This window comes from Lynx rufus, unplaced genomic scaffold (genome assembly GCF_022079265.1).
Source record: "Lynx rufus isolate CCGP_SWC_20201006 ecotype Redwood Valley unplaced genomic scaffold, mLynRuf1.p SCAF_21, whole genome shotgun sequence".
Classification (NCBI taxonomy): Eukaryota; Metazoa; Chordata; class Mammalia; order Carnivora; family Felidae; genus Lynx; species Lynx rufus.
Window position 1 is genome coordinate 911691 of NW_025814836.1, and position 15750 is coordinate 927440.

The following is a 15750-nucleotide window of genomic DNA, read 5'->3' on the forward strand; positions in this document are numbered from 1 at the left end:
ACACTCTCCAGTTCCGGGTTTGTTTTCTTTTAAAATGAATGAGTATTTTAAAACTTTTTAGTTTTAATTTCCAACATGATAACAATTGATAGATAGAACCTGGATAAAAATTAGTGAATGAAAAAGGGTTCTGAGTCAAACTGCTGCAGAGTTGGGAACTGCAAAGTCATGACCAGAAGTGTGGTCCAGAGATGTGCAAACAGATTGGGTAGCCATACCTTCTACCACACTGGCTTTGTCTTTGCTGGGTTTGCACTGTTCAGAAGCACTTGTTTAAGACCTACTTGTTATGAGCTCTTTTTCTTTAACTTAGGAAATAGTGGAGGATTATCTATTTCCTATTTTTGTACTATTCCACTAAAAAAAAAAAAAATAGGGACTTTGATTTTTTTAGGAAGAGTTTCATTTTTGTCCAAGACAATCTCTAAGACAGTTACAGATCCTCTTCAATTTAATCTCTTTCTCTTATTTATGAAGCCTAAAGTTATAGTTCATTTTTTTAATGATAAACACTAAAATAAATAAATAATTTTGTGAGAGAGAATGTAAGTGTGTGTGCACGTGCAAATGTTCAGGGGAGAGGCAGAGAGAGAGAATCCAGGCAGGCTGTGCACTGTCAGCACAGCGCCTGATGCAGGGCTTAAACCCATAAACCTTGAGATCAAGAGCCGGACACTCCACCGACTGAGCGACACAAGTGTCCCATAAAGTTATAATTCATTTTGGCAGACTGAAATTAATACAGCAGAACCTATGGAAGGATAAACTGTAGGAAAGACAGACCCATCCATGCTAGGAGTGAAAATCCTCAGTCACTGATAAAGACTACTTAATTTTATTGGCAGATTCCATCAACATTTTGAATTGTGGATTAATCCTTCCTGAGGCATAAAGTTGGTGTGATACATCATGTTTGTTTTTCTACCAATAAAAATGGTAATGGATGTGCATTTACAATGCATATGAAGCTACATCTGCTTAGATTTATAAAAACTTAATATGATGCCTGACACCAATGTTCACCCTTAGAATCCGTGACAAATTCTTTTTGGTTTTCTAAGCATAGAGCATCTCCAGTATTGTCCCCCAGGGCCTGATAGCCTTCCCTTCCCTAGTGCTTACTCAAGGGGCTGTCAGCCTCTTGTGCCTTTGTTTGAACTTACGTACCCTCCACACAGCCACATGACCAGCTGCCTTGCTCTGCAGTTTTTCATTTGGTACACCCCATCTTTTAAAGCCCAAGTACAAGCTCCAGGAGCTGGGATCAGTTTCCTTTAGCATGTCCCAGCGCTGGAACCAGGCCTGAGTGAAGAGCAGTGCAGGGTGGTGTGGAGTGGGTAGCCTCTGCTCTGCCACTTGATCTATGACCTCAGAAGTGGCTGCTGGCTCTGTGTTGTTGCTGGACACTGGGCCCAAGTCTGACAGGTCCACTTCTGGAAGACACATCTTACCATCTATAAATGGCAGCCCTTGCACTAGTGGCTGTTTGAACGCTAGAGAACGTAGAGACAGTACCTGGCTGACAGGTGTTCAACAATGAACGCTAAGGAAGGTTATTAATTTTCACCAGCATAGAATACTACTGTCCAGCATCAGGGTGACCACTGGTTTCTGAGGTTGTTAGAAACATCTGGGTTGACTAGAAATCGGCATACCAGAGAGAGCTTCCAAAGTCCATGTACATGTGAATTGTCTTGGCTTGCAAAACTAGCCAGATACTTTCTTTTGGGAACAGTGGAAGAGAAGGGAGAAGTCTGAGGTATAGGTGACCTAGCCTGGTCTTTCGTATGCTAGCTGTTCACATATGTACCAGGCACTGGGGTTGAGGCCTTCTCCAGGCTGGGTCTGATGGCTGGAGCAGCTAGGGAACATGGAGTGTGACACCCCTGGGGTTTCAGTCTGCTCTGTGGATTAGGGTCTTCTGATCCTTCCTATCTCTCAGTCTCAGTACAACTCAGGCTTTAGCACTGACAAAGCTGATTAATCACTCCTTTTTTGTAGGTAAATACTTTATAGCAAGTGTCTCTGATAGGGTATGTCTCTTGGAAATCCCAATGGGCTTAGTAAGAAGGCCATGTATCGTGAATCTTGGGTGTGGATGGGCTGGGGATACAGCTCCTTTTGTGGGTCCATCTGCCCTGGGAGCCTAGGCTCTGTTCTGTCAGAGCTCAAGGGTGCCAGGCAGGCTGGCCAGGGCTCATGCCCAAGACTGCAGGAATAGGCCATGAGGGTTACCCACTCCTGCCCTGTACTAGCCCTAGGTCCTTCCAACCACAGGGCTGCCTACAGTGAACCTCTGCCTCTTTGTGAATCAAAAAGGGAGTCCATGACCATGGGACTTCTACCCCTTGAGGGGCGCATCTGAGACTAACGTGGCCATGGCAGTGTCCAGGGTTACCTGGTTACCCCACCACCCCACACTGGCTGGGCAGTCTAACATTGCTCTCAGGAGGCACAGGTAATGTTCCTGTGGTACCACTCCGTCCTGGGTGCAGGCTGCATGAGGTGAGTCCCTGAGCCGTCTGCTTGAGTGCAGGGACATACAGGGAGCACAGGAGATTTGAGAACTGGTTCTACCAACCCTGCTATACTGTGGGGTCTTTTGGCCTGTGGATAGGTGAGCTCTACTGTATGCAACACATGCCACATACTATAAATGCTGCCATCAGGCTGAGAGTAGTCCCTGGCCTCCCGCACTTGCTCTTGTTGGCATGTCATGGTGGTCACAGGCATTTGGTGTCTCTCTTGTCCTTACAAAAATCTTTTTGTGTCATTGCTGTTACCTCAGCCTCAGCTTTGCACCCTGTTGTGTATGTATGTGCATGCCCAGTGGAGGCACCCGTGCCCAGGGCCCATTACTATCACTCCTCCTTTAGTTGGCTTGGATGGAAAGAGGCCCTTAGAGGGAGGGACCATTATTTCTCAAAGCAGTGACATCCCAGTCTCAGTGCAGGGTACAGAAAAACCTGTTGGTCCTAGTGAAGAGGGCACAAATGCAGGACTCTGGGCATTTCCTTTCTGCCTCACCAGGGCTGGAGTAGGCTAGACCTACTGCTGGCAGTGAGTCTCAAGGACACCGTCCTCATGGGTGAGCAGGTGTGAGGAGTAGGCCCTTCTCTGCTGCAGGGAGCTCTACCTGGTGAGCCTCATCCCAGCCACTTTTCAAAGGTTTTTTTCCCCTGTATACAATGGGATCTGCACAATGAATTTTCCTCTAGATCATTACATTATAAAATAGACTTTTATTAGAGCAATTTTATATTTACAGCAAAATTGAGCAGAAGGTGCAGAGATTTCCCATATACCCCTTATTCTCACACATGCATTGCCCCCACCAGAGTGGTACATTTGTTGCAACCAATGAATTTACCATTGCGGTATCACATAGAAAGATCTTTTGTGCTCTGTCTACTTACTTATCTCTCCCTCCCCCAAACCCCTGATCTTTTCATTGTCCCCATAGTTTTGCCTTTTCCAGAGTGGAATCTTTTTAGATTGGTGTCTTTCACTTAGCAATGAATTTAAGATTCCTTCATGTTTTTTCATGGCTTGATAGCTCCTTTCTTTTTAGTGCTGAATAATATTCCATTGTCTGAATGTACCAGTTTATTTATGCATTCATCCACTGAAGAACATCTTGGTTGCTTCTAAGTTTTGACAACTATGAATAAAGCTGCTGTAAATATCTGTGTGCAGGTTTCTGTGTAAATGTAAGTTTTGAACTCTCTTGGGTAAGTAGCAAGGAATGCAACTGCTGCATCATATGGTAAGAGTATGTTTAGTTTTGTAAGAAGCTGCCAAATTGCTTTCCAAAGTGGCTGTGCCATTTTGCATTCCCACCAGCAGTGAGAGTTCCGGTTGCTCTACAGCTCATTACATATTAAAATGCCTTTAAAGTGCAGACTTGAAGGGGTTCCTGAGTGGTTCGGTCAATTAGCTCTTGATTTTGGCTCAGGTCATGAGCTCCTGGTTTATGAGATTAAGTCCCAATGCCAGGCTCTGAGCTGATAGTGTGGACCCTGCTTGGGATTGTCTCTCTCCCTCTCTCTTCCCCTCCCCCACTTATTCCCCCCCCCTCCATGCCTCTAAGTAAAAGAATAAAGTACAGACTTGAATCCCAAGATTCCTCCCATTGCTTGCATCATGACTTCATTGTTTCCTTGCTACATCCTTGGCTAGGATGCAGTCTGTGGCAATTTAAACATGGCTCTAATGTTCTTTGACATTTTTCCCATCAAGAACTGGAGACTGTGTCCTTTTCCTTGAATCTGGCCTCATGACTGCTTTAGCAATGGAGTATGATGGAAGTGACACTGGCCAGTCCAGGGTTCAAGGCTGAAGGAACTGGCAGCTTCCAATTCCCGTCCCTTAGGCCCCAGCCACCATGCTGTGAGCAAGTCCAAGAGTCAGGGCAGAAGCCACATGGCAGGGCAGGCAGTTTCACAACAGAAGTGAGTGAGGGCACCTCCAGATGCTTCCATTCCCCAGTTTCAAGTTGCTTCCTGCCTTTGTGCCACCTTGACTGTACTGGAGCCCAGATGAACTATTTCCACTGTGCCTTTCTGAGTTCCAAGACCCATGGCATCTGGGAGCATGATAAATGGTTGCTATTTTTTACCACTAAACTTGGGGTGGTTTGTTACACAGCAGTAGATAAAGAGAACCCATGTGAGTCTGCATTTGATTTTTCTTCTTTCTCAGGTCACTCTCTGGGCTGGGCTAAGAGACAGAAAAGGAAATTGCCCTGGCTGTCTGCCCAGTGTCCCCTCTCTCCTACATCTTTTAGGAGTCAGTGCACAGGCTGGGAAAATTGAACTACCTGTGGGCAGCAGTGGAGAAACAGGATGTGTAGCCTATGCAGTCAGAGCAGGCAAAGGCTGGTGGCCAGAGAGGCCTGCACAGTGGGTGGTCACAGGGACCCCTGAGAGAAGGTGGGATTTCCAAAGGGGAGTTGCAGACAGGTTTCCATGTGAAGTGGGGCTGGAGGACTGGGATGGAGATCACTCTGAGTCACACCTATCTGTTGAGGGTGAGAAGCCAGGGGCACTTCACTGGATCACCCACAAAGGCAGAAAATATGTACATCTGCACATCCATATAAAACTCACCACTACTTATATAATGTAAGCAAAGGGATTTTATTACAGGTATATCGGAATTTATACATTCAAGTACTGCATACTATTTTTTAAAATTTTTATTTATTTTTAAGAGAGAGAGAGCATGTGCAAGCAGGGGAGGGGCAGAGAGAGATGGAGACATAATCTGAAGCAGGATCCAGGCTCTGAGCTGTCAGCACAGAGTCCAATGCGGGGCTCGAACTCACAACCCCTGAGATCATGACCTGAGCCAAAGTCGGACACTTAACTGACTGAGTCACCCAGGCGCCCCTCAAGTACTGTGTATACTTGAAAATAGCAAGTCAGATTCCAATGATACTGCTCTTTGCTAAGAATATTTAGAAAGTCCCTATTTTGGAATTTCCCTTGGTGAAATCTTCTTGCCCAGCTCAGGAATCACATCATTTCTGACATTGTCCCCAATCACTTCTGACTGAAGAAATCAGAACCTCTCCACCGTACAGCACTGGCACCATGAATTATGCTGCAGGTTTCCAGTAACATTATCTGCATCCAATCCTCATTCTTAACTGCCTGAAAGGAACGCTGAATTGGACCTGGCTTCAACAACCAAGAGGATGGGCTGGCAATAACTGAGGAGCCCAGAGATGGAAAGCTTGACTCCTGTTCCAGTGTGGAAACCTGTACTGTGGGGGCTTTGTTGCCATGTGGGATGGGACATGTAGATGCCAATCTCTATCAGGGGTGGGATTTCCTCCATAATTTAGGCCACATGCACCCACTCCTGGAGCAGGGGTAGTTGATCCCACCACAGACATTAGGGGCTTATGTTGAGGGAGTGAGAAGGAAGCATGCAGTCAGCCCTGCTCTCCAGGCTTAGAGTCAGTAGGTGGACATTAGTAACACAGGCACTAGGCACCATGTGTTTGGCCATGGTTGTCCTCCTAATGCTTCATGATCCTCCTTTGGGCCTACTGGCCTGCACATCAAGGTTCCTCGGGTGTGGATACCATTCTGTAAGGGTGGGAGCAACCTAGAACCTTCCAACCATTCAGAGTGCCTGCACATTCATGCTCTGGGCTCCCCCCCTTGATACTTTCTATCCTGTATTGGTGTTTCTTGAGGCATTGGAGGAGAATGTGCAGGCTCAGGGATGAGCATGGATGAGCCAGCATTTCTGTTGTGTTCACAGGCTCTGTAGTGCCCTGCCCCATGTGGATGGAGTCACCAGGCACAGCATATATGAACTGTGTCCACACCCAACGTGTGCAGTGATATGATCCGAAGTGTCTGAAATGCCGTACTGGACCTTACTGTAGAGAACTTGGGCTCTCTGGTGGTTGTGGCCAGCTTGGGGACTGCAGTGTGACAGTGCCCACCATGCTCTAGGAGACCCAGAGGCTCTTTGGATCCCTGGTGTCTGCTCCTGGGTAGTCTGACCACACTATGTCCTATGCAACATGGTTGTTATAAAGTCTGTGCCTCCCAAATACCTAGCATAGCCAGACTCCATGAAGAAACAATTCTCCCAGAGAGGTTTAAAGAGACATTTTCCAGAAAGAGAACTTTTGGGTTTTGCCTGTTACATGGTGGAGGACCCAAGAGCCTCTAACTTCCTGCCAATCCTTGGGCAGTGCTTGGGGTGGGGTGAAGCGGGGCTAAGATCCCACTCGAGCTGCCTGGCCCACTGCAGGCCTGGGTGTCTGTGTCTGTGTAGTTTATGTGTTTGTGTGTGGCTCTATGTGTCTTGAGTGTGTCTGTGCATGGGTGTTGGTGTGTGTAGTTATGCGGCTCTCTGTGTGTCTATTTATATTTCTGTATTTCTGTGTGTGTCCCTGTTTGTGTGGTTAATGTGTGTGTAGTGTATGCTTGTGATATGTGTGTCTGTGTGTGTGTCTTTGTAGTTTGTGTTCTGTATGTGCGTGTGTCTATATGTGTGCCTGTATTTCCTTGTGTGTTTGTGTCAGTATGTAGTTTATGTGTCTATGTGTGTGTAGTGTTTGTGTGGTGGGCTGGTGGCCATGTGTATACTTATCTGTATCTGTGTTTAGCTTTATGTGCCTGTGTGTTCTATTTGTATGTCTGAAGCATCATGCATGAGTTTGTGTGTCTCTGTTTATGTTTCTTTGTGTGTGTTGTATGGGAGAAAGGGTGAGCCTTCTACAAATGTGACATTGACCACAGCCCAAGGCTTGAGGGGGAACAGGCAATGAGAAAATAAGAGGAATCTGGTCAGGTTTATCAGTTCTAGCTGAGAACTCTTAAAATGCAGGAGAAAAAAAAGGAAGCAAAATATGCACTCAGTTTATGTTTTTCCCGAATCTCGTTCACAGGAAAAAACCTGTTACAAGTACTTGGCTACCTTCTATAAACTAGACCCTGGGATAGGCACAGCAAGCAGACTGTCCGCTTTCAGAGAGGGTCCGGCCTTCTACATTTTCTGCATTTTTTCCCCCTCCATTCCCGATGGGTCTTCCATAGCTCTTGGGGCGAGGGAGCCCTCTCCGCCTCTCCGGGGCAGGCTGCCCTGGGTCTGGGGGAGTCTTCCTGAGGTGCCGTCTGTGGGAGTGGCCAGACCGGGAGGTGCGGAGGAAGGCTCGCCCCGCCCCCGCGGTGCCCACGCCCGCATCCAGTCCCAGCAGAGTTTTCCTTAGCTCTCCACTCACCGTTCGGGAGCTATCAGTTTGTATCTTACAATTTCACTTTTGGAGAAAGATCAAGTCGTCAGGCCAGTGGGGAGAGAGGACGTGAGAAGCTAACCTGTCTGTTCTGGGAAGCAGGTAGGGTTTTAAAAAGCCTGTGTTGAGTCGTTGCTTTATGGAGGGGAAAATGAGTAGCTGGTGTGAGCACAGGGCGCTCATTACCACACCAGGCATTTCTAGATTTAACGGGAGCCGCTCACTGAGAGGCAAGTTCCCAGGACAAACCGGGCCCCTCACCCCGGGGTGGCCCATGGGGATACTGAGGGGCGTTTGGATGTGTTCGGACAGCGAATGTTCTGCTTGAACTGCAGGGCGGCATCTGCTCCCACTGCTGGCTTCACACACGTGAGCGCTAGTCAGGCGTTTCTGTGGAATGCGCCGGCGGGGGGGTGGGGGTGGGGGAAAGCATTAAATCCCCCAGAGCCTCTTCTTTTCACTCTGACCACACACAGCGGAATAAATGGATTGGATGTCGCTAGCTCATTCCAAGGATATGGATAGTAAGCACAAGCTTCCCTGTGTGGGTATTCTTGGGGTTACAGACCCAGGCCTGCCTGGGCCAGGTGCCTAGCCTTCCACCACACAGAACTGGCTGCTCCTGAAGTTCCGCAGGTGATCCTTTGAGCACTTCGGGGATCTGACAACTCCACAATATGCAGTGATTCTGAGGGAAAGCAAACAGGAGGCTGTTGTCAGTTGTGAGCAATTATCTCCTGAATACAAGGCAGTCCACTGTTACCTAAACCACCTAGGAAATATAGTTCCTGAATTTGCTTATAGGGGTTGGCATGGAGTCTGCTGTCCAGGCACCTGGGGCAGTGCCTGCTATCCAGGTCCTTGGAGTAGGACTTGTGGGGGCTGGGAGCTTCACTGCTTCTGGTGATACCAACTCACATAATTGCTAATGAAGATTAAATCTCATTAAAAACAACAGAGGTGAAAGCTCTAGGTAAACCATGAAGGACTGAACAAAAACTGCTTGTTATTGCAATTTAGTTTACAAACATTTGAGTGCAGTTGTTCATATCAGATGTAAAGTGCAAGTGATTTAGGAACATAAGTTTTATTATACTGATGAAAAGCAAATACTGATACTGTTTTTATTCTTGAAAAAGGTCATGGCCCCTTTGAAGTTAGCTGAGGTCTGAGGAACATCAGGAATTACAGAGGAAAGAAAAGCCCTGTCTGGAGATTTAGCAGTACCCACACCTGGGACACCTGGGAAAGGTTTTAAGCCAGAGGACACATAGTCTGATGTGTATTTTGGAAAGATCACTGTGGTTGGGTGGTAGGTAGCTGAGTCTTGCCCACTGAGAGGTAGCTGCACAACCAGGGCAGTGGTAGGGGACACTTCATAGGTAAAGGGTCTGCAGGGTGAGGACAGTTCTCAGGCTCTGGGTTTGTGATGGGTGCATCTAGAAGGATGCTGGACATCAGGGGAGACAAGAAGGCAGCTGCACACAGTGATCTAGGCTGCAGAGGGGAGCTTGGGAGCATTGCCTGTCCACTAGTGAGATCTAAGCCTTTTGGGAGAGGGAGAGGAGTAGGGCCTTTTAACTCTGGGGTTAGTTGGGGAATGGTGGGGATAGGGTGGGGAGGATTTGGCTTGCAATGGAAACATGAAAGGCCCGAAAAGGGGGAGGACAACCTAGAGGCTGGAGGCCCAGAAGAGGCGGCCTGTGTACACAGGAAGGGGAGAGCCTTTTGGGGAGTTTTCAATCTTTCCTATATATTGGAAAATAGGAGAAGAGACCCCACACACCAGGTGTCTCTGGTTAGCTCCTGGGGGCAGCCCTACCACTTCGCAGAAGCACTTTCCTGTGCTTGAAAGCAGTCTCCTCTCGGCCAGTTGCCCACACACGGGGCACTATCCTAGTGGCCCAGGCCCTCGTGAGGTGGGGCCCGACTTGGTGGCCTGTGAGGCCACTCACTCTGCGATGAGGTCGGTGCTCTGGCTGCGCCCCAACCTGCTGTGCCCTGTGCAGCAGGAGGCGCGCTCTGAGAGAGAAGGGAGCGAGGACTCACCCCAGCACGGGTCTCTCTCTCTCTCTCTCTCTCTCTCTCTCTCTCTTTTTTTTTTGATGGGCAAAGGGCAGTTTCAAACTTGTTTGCAGGATGCGCGAAAAGTCAACAACACAGCGCCGCAGGAATAAGCGAAACAGCCTGGAGTGCAGGTAGAAGAGATGGATACTCCTTCGCCTGGGGGCTGGTGGCAAGGCCTGGCGTGAGAGGCTGTCCTGCCCAGGCAGGCAGGTGAGGGCAGGAGGCTGAGCACGGCGGCCCAGTTCCAGACTGCAGCGGGGATAGCGCCGCTTCTGGAGGCACTCAGAAGTGCGCCCACTAGTTACCTTCCCTGGGCACAGCACGGGGAGAGCATAAAAGCGATTACAAACTATCCTGTTGGGTTGAATGTTCTAGAAACTTCTACCCAAATTCACATGTTGCAAACCCCATCTGAAGAGATACAGGGTCAGACTCTTGTGCCCTAGCCTGTTGTGCGGGTGGAGGCACAGCCCACTCTGCGCTACCCACCACAGACCTATCTGCCTTTTCTCAGAGTGGACTGAGAAGTAGTCTGACCGGGGAGCTGGCCTGTACCAGCCTCCTCGCCCTAGGGGCTGTGCCTCTTTCCAGGCTTCATCAATTAGAAAGGTGCACTGGGCTCAAACTGCCGCAGCCTCGTCCCCACAGACAGCCACGCCCCTGTGGACGCAGATCCTCCTACAGTCACACCTGGAGGCCTCAGCCAAGCAAATGCAAATACAGCATTTACCCTTCAGAGGCAGCCACACACCTCTGGAGACACAGCCATGTGGACAGCTCCACACTGACTGCGGAGCTTTGGGCCTCAGTAGTGCTTACCATGGAAAGGAACATTGGAAGATTCAAGTGTTTTTTTAGGACCTTGCACAAGAGGAGAAGATTAGCGGCCGAGCGGGTTATTTTCAATAACAAAGTTTTCACAGCAGCCAGTATACTTTTTTCTTTTTCTTTTTTCATTATTGTATTATGTCAAGTGATTAAAGAACTTGAAGAAAAGTGTTCTTAAAATTCACAAAGGTACTATATTCCAAATGATGTATATTGCTGCTACTGATTTACTGTAAAACCAACATGAGGATCGTCCTTCAGTAATTTAATTAGTTTAATTGGCATGCCTGTGCAGGGGAAGGCACCAGATCCTCAGAACGGGAGGTGCACGGGGTGTCAAAAAGATAGTTGTTGGACTGGGGTGCACGGAGGGCAGGTTCCTGGGACCCCTGTTCTCCTGTTGCTTCCTGCCCCTCATGCTCTGTCAGGCCATTTGCACCAAACTTGAGCTGTGCTCCATAAATGCCAACAAACCCTGCCATGCCCACAAAAGCCCGGCCAAGTTCTGTTAAGAGCCATTGGGGGTGCCCTGGCCTGGCTCTAGCATCTGGGAACACAGCTCCACAGATCGCCGCCTTTCTTACATCTCAATTGTCTGATCATCGTCTCAGGCCCAGCAACCAACAACAACTGCTGGACCAAGTTGAGAAAGGCCCAAAGGCAGAATTCTGTTCTCTCCTCAACATTGGCAGGTATTGGAACCTGTGTCCTATGCCCTGCCCCTGTGCACTGAGCCTTGGCCTCCAGCCACTCTTGACCCAGAGCTATCCTCCCAATGAGCCCCTCCACCACATCACAGGCACATCTGTGGGAGGAGCAGCAAGGCCAAATAGCACAACCTGAAGCAGGGTTGGTGAACTTCAGCTATGTCTCCAGGCAAGGCGTGGGCAGAGTGTCAAGTCTGTGGCAGGACACACCAACAGGAGGAGGGCCTAGGTGGGCAGGGTCCTTGTAGGACCTGGAGGGATGGGGAAGTACTGCTACAAGGCTGCTGGGGAAGGGAGCAGAGCCAGAGGGCAGACCCAGGAGCTGCAACATCCAGGTGTGAAGATAGGAACATTCCATGGGGTTTGAAATGTCAGCCACAATATCTACTTTTTTACAGAAGTTGGTGGCAGTTTGGTCAATTTGGTATGAATCTTGCTTAGAAGGAAAGGCCTGGGCTCAGCCATGGTGAAGGGCTGTCTGGCAGAGGGCCATAGCCCCTCTGTTACCACTCAGACCTCACGTAGTAGCTCTCCCACCCCAGCAGGAGCCTGCTGTGTCCTCTACCCCTGCTCAGGACACAGCTGCACCCAGGGGCTCAGGGGTGTAGCTCTTCCCCTATTGACTGCAGATGTCTATTGTAGTCTGAGCTTAGCTCAGTGCTCAGGGTGGGCCCTTCTCTGTGGAGTCTTAAGGGGTGAGTCCCAGACATCTCTCTGCATGTCAGGCATATGGGGAGAGGCTAGGCTGAAACTGTGGGTTCAAGAGAAGAGCAGCCACAGGCTAGGGTGCTGGAGAGGGTTTTTCCAGAGGTTAGTCCATGGGCTAGCATGTTGGGAGGGCCCCCTCAGAGGATGGGCTGTGGGTTGGGATAGTGGAGGTGGGCATTCCTAGAGGATGGATAGTGGAATTGGGGGTTGGGGTCCTCATAGGACAGATTGTGAGCTGGGGAGTTGGAAGGTGTTGGGAAATTGAGAGTGGGCCATGGGCTAAAGTGTTGGGGTCCCTCCCAGAGGACAGTCTGTAGGACTGGAATGCTCCAGCCATCTAAATGAAAATTAATGACCAGGTGCAAGCAGGAGGGTTTGGGATGTGTTTAGAAGACCTGGATGAGAAACGTAAGAGAAAGAGAGGGACCTCTGGGTGAGCAGAAGCCTTTGTGATCCCAGAAGGTATCCAGAAAGTGAGCCGAACAAGAGCAGAGGCACTGGGCAGTTGTTGAGCCAGGGTACAGAGGAAGTTGTGGGTGGGAGACTCAGCAGAGAGCTAGTTGGGTCAAGAGATAGACCTCTCTAGAGAATGGCCAGTGTTTAAAGCTGAGACTAAGATCTCCTAGGGAGGGCAGGCCTCAGGTGAAGGCTGGGAATAGTGGAAAGAGCCAGCAAAGGAGAATGAGGAAGAGCAAGAGCCTCAGTTAACCCTGAGACTAAAAGGGAAGGCTGCTGAGAATCTGAGAAAGGGCCAGAGCTTGGATGTTATTGGAGGTGACCCTGACTAGATTGTTTTCCATCAGGTTGGGGGGACATGAGGTTGGTTGAAGTGGGTTCAGGAAAGAAAGGAGAAATGAATACAGTGGTCTTGAGAAGTTTGCTCTAAAGGACAGGAGAGAAATTGGGCAGTGGCTAGAAACCTCTGTGAAGACAGAGAGATTAAAGTTTTTATTTTGAGGTAATTATAGATTTACATGTACCTTTTACCCATTTTCATCCAATGGTAACATCTTGCAAAATTATGGTACAATATCACAACCAGAATATTCACATTGACACAGTCAAGATACAGATATTCCATTATTGTGAGGACTCCTCATGTAGCCCTTTTATAACCACACCCACATCCCTTTTGCCTGTATCACTTGCTTTACACATGGCAACCACTAATCTGTTCTCCATCTCTATAACTTTGTTATTTCAAGAATGCCAAACATACAGAATCATACAATGTATAACCTTTTGGGATTTGCTTTTGTTTTTTTTTTTAACTCATTACTTTCACTCTGTAGTTTCATGCTAGTTGTTGTATATATCACTAGTTGTGCCTTTCTACTGATGAGTAGGATTCCATGGTATAGATGTACCACAATTTGGTTAACCACTCATCCGTGGACAGACATTTGGGTTGTTTCCAGTTTTGGATTATTATGGATAGAGCTGCTGTGAGCATTCATGTACAGGTTTTTGTGTGAATATATAAGTTTCATTTATCTGCTGGGATAAACGTCCAGGAGGGCAATCGCTAGGTTGTATGGTGGTTTTTTAAGAAACTGTCAAACTGCTTTCTAGAGGGTCTGTGCAGTTTTATATTCCCACCAGAAGTGTATGAGGGGTCCAGTCTCTGCATCCTCTGCCAGCATTTGCTGTTGTCTCTATTTTGTTCATCTTAGCTATTCTCATAGGTGTGTAGTGATATATCATAGTTTTAGTTTGCATTTCCCTAATGGCTAATGATGTTGAACATTTTCTCATGTGCTCATTTACTATCTGTATATCCTCCTAAGTGAAGTGACTCTTAATATCTGCACTTACTTGATATTTTTTAATTTTTAATTTTCCTTTCTGTTGAGTTTTGAGAATTCTTTATTATTATTATTATTATTATTATTATTATTTAGAAATATTTTTTAAAAATACCAGTATAGTTAACATATAGTGTTATATTAGTTTCAGATGTACGATACAGTGATTCAACAATTCCATACATCACCCAGTGCTCATTGGGACAAGTGCACTCCTTAATCTCCATCACCTGTTTCACCCATCCCTCACGCCTCTCCCTTCTGGTAACCATCAGTTTGTTCTCAATAGTTAAGATTCTGTTTCTTGGTTTGTTTCTGTCCCTCATTTCCCCCCCTTTGTTCCCTTGTTTTGTTTCTTAAATTCTACATATGAGTGAAATCATAGTATTTGTCTTTCTCTGACTGACTTATTTCACTTAGCATATACTCTCTAGCTCCACCCATGTTGTTGCAAAGGGAAAATTTCATTCTTTTTAATGGTTGAATAACATTCTGTTGTATATATACTATTTTTTCTTTATCCATTCATCTATCCATTCATCACTTGGGCTATAATTTGTCTATTCTAAATAATACTGCTATAAACATCAGAGTTCATGTATTCCTTTGCATTAGTGTTTTTGTATTTGTTTTGTCAAATAACAAGTAATGTGATCCCTGGATCATCGGTTTATTGTATTTTTAACTTTTTGAGGAAACTCCATACTGTTTTCCAGAGTGGAGTTTTCAGTCAGCATTCCCACCAACATGCAAGAGGGTTCTCCTTTGTCCACAGCCTCACCAACTCTTGCTGTTTCTTATGTTATTGATTTTAACCATTATGACAGGTGTGAGGTGACATCTTATTTTAGTTTTGATTTGTGTTTCCCTGATAGTGAATGATGTTGAGCATCTTTTCATGTGTCTGTTGGCTGTCTGTATGTCTTCTTTGGAGAAATTTCTGCTCATGTATTCTGCCTATTTTAAATTGGATAATTTGTTTTTGGGTGTTCAGTTTTATAAATTATTAATACACTTTGAATACTAACCCTTTATCATATATGTCTTTTGCAAAGTTCCAATTCTGTAGATTGCCTTTTGGTTTTGTTGATTGTTTCCTTTGCTGTGCAGAGGCTTTTTATTTTGATATAGTTTATTTTCACTTTTATTTCCCTTGCCTCTGGAGACATATCTAGTAAGAAGTTGCTGTGGCCAAGGTCAAAGAGGTTGTTGCCTGTTTTCTTCTCTAGGATTTTATCTTATGTTTAGGTCTTTCATCCATTTTGAATTTATTTTTGTGTTTAGTTTTCTTTCCTCTTCTATATTTTGGAATAGTTTGAGAAGAATAAGTATTAACTGTTCTTTAAATGTTTAGCAGAGTTCACCTGTGAAGCTGTCTGGGTCTGGAATTTGTTGGGAGTTTTTTGATTACTGATTCAGTCTCCTTGCTGGTAATTGGTCTATTCAAATTTTCTATTTCTTCCTGTTTCAGGTTTGGTGGGTAATATGTTTGTAGGAATTTATCCATTTTTTCTAGATTGTCTAATTTTTTGGCATATGGTTTTTAATAACATTCCCTTACAATTGTATTTCTGTGGTGTTGGTTTTTATTTCTCCTATTCATTTGTAATTTTATTTATTTGTGTCCTTCTGTTTTTTGATGAGTCTGGCTAGAAGTTTATGAATTTTCTTTAGCTTTTGAAAGAACCATCTCCTGGTTTCATTTATTTGTTCAAAAAAATTTTTTTTTAGTTTCTGTATCATTTATTTCTGCTCTAATCTTTATTATGTCCTTCTTTCTGCTGTTTTTGGGTTTAGCAAACAAGTTCTTTCTCTAGCTTCTTTAGGTATAAGCTTAGGTTGTTTATTTGAGATTATTCTTGCTTCTTGAGGTGCC